We start from the raw sequence: 8,431 nt of genomic DNA, 5'->3' as shown, positions 1-8,431 counted from the left end.
ACCATAAAGATTAAATCATAAAAAAACAGTTTTGAGCTGGATAAAAATAAAGAATATTTAGAACCAAAAATTCAAGTCCCAGACCATATTTTTACAAACATTAGTAAAGATATTGTCATTTAGCTATTACTTTCCATTTTCATTTTTTACTTAAAAATTAAGTTTCCTTTTTTTTTCAAGAGGCCCTGTGTCACCCAGCAAGCTATATTTCTCATCATCCCTTGAAACTGTATGTGATACAGTAGTGAGCAATACTTGTAAAACATAAGCAGGAATTTTTATTATTATTTTTTAGAATAAATTAACTGTATTTTATAAAAGTATTACAAAAAGCAAAATGTTATTTAATACAACTTGAAGCTGCTATAAATCTAATCTGGCATCATAACTATACACAAGGCTACAAGCAAAGGGACAATGTTCCATAGCGTCAACAAGCCCCTATCAGGTATCTGGTGTCAGCTTTAAATGGTCTCGCCTTCTTATAACCACCAAAAATCCACCAGAGCTCCTACCAACTCCTCTCCCCAGGGTCCTCAAACCTGTGTGTATCATCAAACTGTCTGAAAGAGATAGACCTGCATAATTACAAAAGGTAAGTTTTACATGTAGACAAAGACATGTAATACAAAACAAGTGTTCTACACAACCATTCAAATAATAGAAAGTATTGAAGTCTGGACATATTAAGAAAGAAAGCACTAAGGTTTTTGACTACTTGCATATTTAAGTAGAGAAGAAGTAGTCAATTTCTCTTTCTCCTCCCTCCTGGTTCTGGAATGCTGACAAAAAACTTGTGACTGAGAATCTCTGTTCTGTGGGGCGGTAGGGTCTCTAAACACTGTTTGTGGTCAGAGAACTGCCTCCTAATTCTCCAGTCTGGAGATTCTCTGACTTTCTATCAAGAGTAAAAAGTCATAGAACTGGAAGGTCAAAAGGTTTCAGTATAAAATATATCCCCAATGAATTTCTCAAACAGAAAATTTTTGAGATGTAAGAAAGGCTTTAATTCATATGAATATTTCCTCATAAAGTACATTTATTGCTATCAGAAAGCTCTGTGAATATTTCCTGTAATTAAACTAGAATTCAATGGGAAGACTCTGGAAGAAGGAAAACCACTATATAAATTAGTCACAAAGTTTCCTCTCCACACAATAGCAACTGTTCAATTGAACAGCACCTCACCAGAGGGGCTGACTTTGTTCACGATCACTGGATCAAAATGAGTCATAAAAAGTGGGTAGATCTGCACAAAGTAAACAAGCCACAAAAAAAAAACTGATTAAAAAAAAGAAAAGGAAGAAGCAAGAGTATTTAGTAGTGGTTATAAAACAAAGCGAAATACTATACTAAAATGTAAGAGGGCAGTGTAAACCAGAGCTGTTGAGGTATGTTTTGGTGTTGGCCCTTTAATTCTGATCTTTCTTACCAATCATAGTACAAATTCACTGGAGTAGTGGTGTGGCATAAAGACTTGAAATAGTCAAAATTCTTAAGGTTCATAAAGTTGAATGTTGTTTAATAAGTTATTTTTTGGATATTAATCCCTTACCATGTATATCGACAAATATGTTTTCCCATTCTGTGGGTTGTGTCTTTATTTTCTTGATGGTTTCCTTTGTGTGCAAAAACATCTTAGTTTGATATAGTATCATATGCTTATTTTCTTTTGTTTCTCTTCCATAGGAGATATGTCAGTAAAAATATTGTTACAAAGAATGTCGGAGATTTTACTGCCTTTGTATTCTTCTAGAATTTTTGTGGTCTGGAGTCTAATATTAAAGTTTTTAACATATTTTGATTTTATTATTGTGTGTGGTATAAGAAGGTGGTCTAGCTTCATTTTTCTGCATGTATCTGTCCAATTTTCCCAACACCATTTATTGGATAACCTATCTTTAGCTTCTAGCATATGCTTGCTTCACTGATGAATATTAATTGACTATAAAGTTGTGAGTTTATTTCTAGGCTCTCTATACTGTTTCATTGATCTATGTGTTTGTTTCTATGCCAATACCATTCTGATTTGAAAGTTTATAAAAACTTACAAAACTCAACACCAAAAAAACCCCCAAACAACCTAATTAAAATTGGGCATCAACTGAATAGACACATCTCCAGAGAGGACATACAGATGGCCAATAGACATATGAAAATATGTATAATGTAACTAATCCACAGAGAAATGTGGATTAAAACCACAGGAAATTAAAACTACAGGAAGATATCACCTCACACCTGTCAGAATAAATATCGTCAATATATCAACAAACAACAACTGCTGGAGGGGATGTGGAGAAAGGGAACTCTTTTGTACTGTTGGTGAGCATGTAGATTGGTGTAACCATGTGGAAAACAATATGGAGTTGCCTCAAAAAATTAAAAATAGATTTGCCTTTATACCCAGAAATCCTATTGCTGGGAATTTATCTGAAGAAACCCAAAACACTAATTTCAAAGAAATAGGCACCCCTATATTCATTGCAGCATTATTTGCAATTGCCAGATATGGAAGTAGCCCAAGTGTCCATGAATAGATGAGTGGGTAACTTCCAGTGAAGATGGAAGCATAAGTAAACATAGCTTGCACAACCACAGCAAATATTACAACTAAACTATAAAACAACTATCACCCAGAAAGTCAGAAAATCAAGCTGTATGCAAGTCTGACAATCAAGGAATTAAAGAAGTCAAATTTATCCAGATGCATATGAGGGGCAGAGACACAGGGACAAGAGAGGTGAAACAGACAGTCCCACACCCATGTGACATAGACAAAAATAGGGAGGAATATCTTCGGGGTGAGGGATCTGTGCCCCACACCAGACCACTCAGTCCGGGGTTCCAGTGCCAGGAAGATAAGTCCCCACATCTTCTGGCTATGCAGACAATTGAAGGTTGAGGTGGCAGAAGAAACTGAGATTCTCAGGCATCTCCTCTTAAAGTACCCACAATGGACTTTGGACTTACACAAACTCACTCTTTGGACTCTACCACCAGGGCAGCAGTTGGAAGGGCACCAGTGGCATATGAAAAGAAACTAAAGTGTCTGGCATCAGGGTGAGTGCCAGTGGGCAGATTCCTCCTGGACAAAATCCACAAGCCAAACAGTAGCTATTGTCCCATTTCTGAAACCTCCCCCACAAAGAAAAACAGGGTATCAACACCATGTTCGAGACTCCATCAACCTGATTCACACAGGTTGCCCTGCCCTGGCAATTAACTAAGGCTCAGAACCCATCCAACTTACAATGAGCTTTTCTATGATAGCCCGTGCTACTAAGACAGTGAGTCAAAGCAGCTCTACCTAACATACAGAAACAGAGGCTGCCAAACTGAGGAGACGAAGAAATATGGCCCACATGAAAGGACAGAAAAGAACTCCAGAAAAAAGAACTACACAAAATGGATACAAAATGGATATAAGCAATGTGTCAGATCAAAACATTAGTTATTATTAAGGTGCTTATGAAACTCAGAGGGTACTTCAATGACATAAAAGAGACCCAGGCAGATATTAAGTTTACACAAAGTGAAGTAAAGAAAAATTCACACAGAATCAACAGTGGAGTGGATGAAACTGAAAAGCAACTCAGTAATTTGGAAGATAAGGAAGAATAAAACATTCAATGAGTACATCAAGAAGAAAAAAGAATTTGAAAAATGAGGATAGAATTTGGAGCCTCTGGGAAAACTTCAAACATAACAAATTTGAATCATAGGGGTGCTGATAGGAGAAGAGAAAGTGAAATTTGGAAATATATTTGAAAAAATAATGAAAAAAACTTCCCTAATTTGGTGAAGAAATAGACATGTGAGTCTAGGAAGCACAGAGAGTTCCCAAATAAGTTGGATCCAAAGAGGACCACACCAAGACATCATTATTCAAATGTCAAAAGTTAAAGATAAAGAGAGAACCTTAGAAGCAGCAAGAGAAAGGCAGATACTTACCTACAAAAGCATTCCCATGAGACTGTCAGCTGATTTTTCAAAAGTAACTTTGCAGGCTAGAAGGAACTGGCAAGAAGTATTCAAAGTGATGAAAAGCAAGATCATTGTATCCAACAAAGCCATAATTTATAATTGAGGAGTAAATAAAATGTTTCCCCAAAATGGTAAAGCTAAAGGAATTCATCAACACCAGGCCATTATTATATGAAATGTTAAAGGGTGTTATTTAAGAAATAGAGAACAATCAAAACTAAACTATGAACATTAAAAATGACAATAAATTCACAACTATCAACAATTGAATCTAAAAAAAAACTAAGCAAACAAGCAGAATCAGAATCATAGATATGGAGATCATTTGGAGAGTTGTCAGTTGGGAGGAAGAATGGAGAGAATAGGGGAAAAGGTGCAGGGATAAGTAGTACATATTGGTACATACAGAACAGACAGGATGTTAAGAACAATATAGGAATTGCAGTAGCCAAAAAACTTATATATGTAACCTATGAACATAAACTAAGGGGGGATTGCTAGAGGGAATGGGGTATAAGGTGGAGGGAAGCAAAGGGAGAAAAATTGGGACAACTGTAAAAGCATAATCAATAAAATATATTTTAAAAAAGAAAGAAATAGTTGAGTGGATAAAATAAATATGGAACATTTATACAATGGATCACTACTCAGCCATTAAAAAAATTTTTTTTTTACCCTTTGCAGTATCATGGATGGGCCTAGAGAACATTATGCGAAGTGAAATAAGCCAACCAGAAAAAAGATAAATAGCACATGATCTCACTCATATGTGGAAATTAATAAACAAATGGAACTAACAAGCAAAATAGAGACAAACTCAGTGAGCAGGATGGCAGCTATGGCAGGGAGAGGAGTCAGAGGGAGAGAGATTGAGCAAAAAGGAGAGAGAACTCATGGACCTGAAACAGTGTGATGATTGCAGGGGCTGGGGGTTGTATTAGGTGGCTAGCTGGCAGTGGAAAAATACAATAAAAAATGTTTCTTAAAGAAAATGTTTTTTTAAATTTGCTCATCCCCTTTCCCAACCATTCTCATCACCAGCGTGCTGGGTGTGCTGCTCTCTGGCCTCTCTGATGTCTGAGCCAGCTCCTAGTCGTGATCAATATCTGCATGTCTTGGGATCACAATGTGTTTCTCAATTCTTGTTTTAGATATTCCACCTTTTACAGTCCACGTGATGTATGCTATTTTTATTGTTGACACGGAATCAGATGTGATGGGTTGTGCAGTCAGTAATATGCCTGAGCCACCAGCTGTCTTGCAATCAATCTGTGGGGGTTTATATAGGATGGTTTTGGCCTTAGTTTCAACAGTAAGGACTTTTAGGGTGGAAATTTCTGTCCTTTGTGAGGCATCACAAATTGTCACCATCTCTGTCTTTACCACAGGTGGCTCTGAACAAAAGTTTGTGGCAAAACATTAATGTCAACATGTGACACCTCTTTGTTAACTTTGTTGCTTTTCCTCTGTGTCTTTGCTCACATCTTACTTAATAACACCTTCTGGTGCAGTCTTCTCTGCTGATATCTCTGAGGAAAATGCATTTTCTTGGGTCACTATTTCTACTGTGCCTACACTGGTACCTGCTCATGTACCTAGTCTGGCTTCTGGCATTGGTTCCTCCTCCTCTATTACCTGGAATGGATGGTTGGGTTCTTCCTCTATCTCTGCTTCATGCTTTTCCTTTTCTTCCTTTATGTGCCCTCAGTCATGTGGTGGTGGAACTCATCTCTTGCATCTTCCTCTTTTCTCTCACTGATGCCATTGATGCTCTCAGAAGACAGGGAGCTGGAGTCTTTCTGCATCATAGGCTCTACTTTATGAATCTCCCCAGGACAATTCCCAGGTCATATACCCTTTCTGTTCTTTTCTTCCATGATTACTCTTTCATCTATCTTCCCCACCCTCCTCCTGCTTCTTTGCCTCCACTACACTCAAGAGTCTTATATGAAAAGCAGAAATTATTGAACGAACCATCTACTAAAAGCTGTTTAAAAATAGTGATTTTTTGCCTTTTTGCCATCTCCTGTTTTTGTCTGGGATAGAGATGAAGTGCTGGAGAAGATACTGAGATTAAACATGAAGCTAAAAATCATGTGACAGTAAGAGCTGAGTAGAAAAAAGAGAAGGAGCCTGAGTCATGGCCAGCAACATAAACCCACCACTCAATCCCTGGACAACCTATTCTGGACCTATTGTATGTGATAAAATTGTCTTGGTTAAACCACTATCATGAGGTTCCTATCAGATATTACTGAATACAAATCCTTAAGTGGCACAATGATTCTATGAGTGAAAATGTGGCTGTTGAAATAAATCACTCAATCACTTTGCATATACATGTTGAATCAGAACCACTATGCTATACACCTAAAATTAATGTAATATTATGAATAAACTATACTTTAAAATACATTTGAAAAAGTTAAATCACTCAACATAAGAGTTTAACAAATTGAGTACAACTAAATACAAAATAATGAACAAAATAATGATTTGGAAGATTTACTCAAAAATCTATCTCAAAATTCATCAAAAAGGAATTTTAAAAGAAAACATAAAAGCACAAAGTGGAGAGCTATGAAAGTTAAAAATATGTATCAGTAGCTATACACTAGCAGTCCAAAGGGAAAATTTTTTATAAAAGAGGAAATATTTGAAGCACTAATGGTAAAGTTTTCCCAGATTTAAAAATTTCAAAACCATTAAGATTTGAAGGGTTTACTGAATAACAAAAAGGATAGAGAAGACAAAATATAAATATACATGATAATATATGAAAGATAAACAATAAATACATAATCATAAAGTTTAATAGGAGCAAAGATGGAATAATTCTAAAAATCAAGTATATTGAAAGGAATAGCATAACACCAAAAAGATCGTGGATGAGATTGATATCAGCATTCTCAAAGCAATTCATGATGTAACAAAACAATCGTACTATCTTTGTATGACTTGAAGAAAAATAATTTTTAAGATCGCAAAAGCTTACCACACAAAGAAATTTTTAAAAAGTATTTTTAGAGAAAGTATCCCAACAACAAAAAAATAAATTATGGGGGATTCTGTAAGACATATGGGAAGTGAGGATGTATAACTGACTTATAGAGCTTGGAATTATCTAAATAAACAATAAACTAAAAACAACATGTAATCATAAATAATTCAGAATAAAATTGTATTTCTGCTGTGGTATAATTAATAAATGAATTATTTCAAAAACTTCTCAGTTGATGTGTCAGGAAGGAAAAATTATGAAAATATTCACATGATCCAATGGGTATAGATTGAACTCTATAGCTAACAATTAGAAAATACACGTTTTTTAAGTAGACATGGACATTTTATGTACATTAACTATATTCTAAGGCAAAAGAAAGTTACAACAAATTTTTAAAAATTATCATACTTTCTGTGTTTTAGACCACAGGGTAATTTAGTTAGAAATCATTAGCATAGATATCATAAAAATATATATTTAGAAAATTTATGTATTATGAATGTTTGATGAATAAAAAAGGGATTAAAACATTTTAATTTAAATAATTTAAAAATTAACTTAGATCAGAATAATATTAAAAATACATCATATTTTCATGTACATATTGAAGTTAAGTTGTCCTCACATGGAGATTTACAACCTTAAATTCATTAATCACAAAAAAACAAAAAGAGAAATTGAGTTAAATGTCTAATATAGAAGTGAAAAAAATATTACCATAAAGTTGGATTACTATTTGTCATGTCTGTAACTGTTTTCTATGCACTGAATTTATTCTTCATCTCTTTAACTCACCTCTCCTACCTTCTCCAATTTAAAAACAGCAATTTATATGATTTCACATTCTCTCTTAGCAAATCAATTATACTTCTTTACTATTCTCTAGAGTTTATCCTAGAGTTTAGAATACACATTTTAGACTAACTTAAGTCAACTTTCAAATAGACTATACCTCTATATGGGTAGCAGAGGTGCATGTAACAGAGAATGTTCAGCTCCTCTCTCTGGCCCCTGTGGCACTGCTGCCCACTTATTTCAGTTCTTCATACCCATACCCACATGCATAATCATTTAAAAATGGTAACTACTTTTCTTTAAATAAGAACCTGTATTTTTGAGTGGGGCAGGTTGAGGGAATGAGGGACATCTGTAATAATGTCAACAATAAGAAAGAAAAGAATATAGAACTGTAAAAAATTAAGAATGAGAAAAATGAAAACTTTACCTTCATTTATTCCTTTACTGATGCTCCTCCTTTATCTGTGTGGTTCTGAGTTCCTGACCTATATTATTTTCTTATGCTGGAAGATATTTTTAAATAATTCAGCAGGGCACTTTCCCCCAGAAGTGGACAGCCAAGATGGAGGCGTAGGTGGAAATACTGTGCCCCCTCCCACAACTAAATTTAAAGACAGCAAAGTTTTAGAAACAAAAATGCAG

General features: G+C 34.9%; 1 pseudogene; it reads right to left on the bottom strand.

Annotated features, from left to right (window-relative positions):
• Positions 1-4,996: 4,996 nt before the first annotated feature.
• On the bottom strand, positions 4,997-5,964 carry LOC118976045 (band 4.1-like protein 2; annotated as a pseudogene).
• Between the last annotated feature and the right edge of the window lie 2,467 nt (positions 5,965-8,431).

This window comes from Sturnira hondurensis, unplaced genomic scaffold (assembly GCF_014824575.4).
Source record: "Sturnira hondurensis isolate 20B ecotype Veracruz unplaced genomic scaffold, ASM1482457v3 Scaffold0000256, whole genome shotgun sequence".
NCBI lineage: Eukaryota > Metazoa > Chordata > Mammalia > Chiroptera > Phyllostomidae > Sturnira > Sturnira hondurensis.
This window is presented reverse-complemented; position numbering and strand designations above follow the sequence as displayed.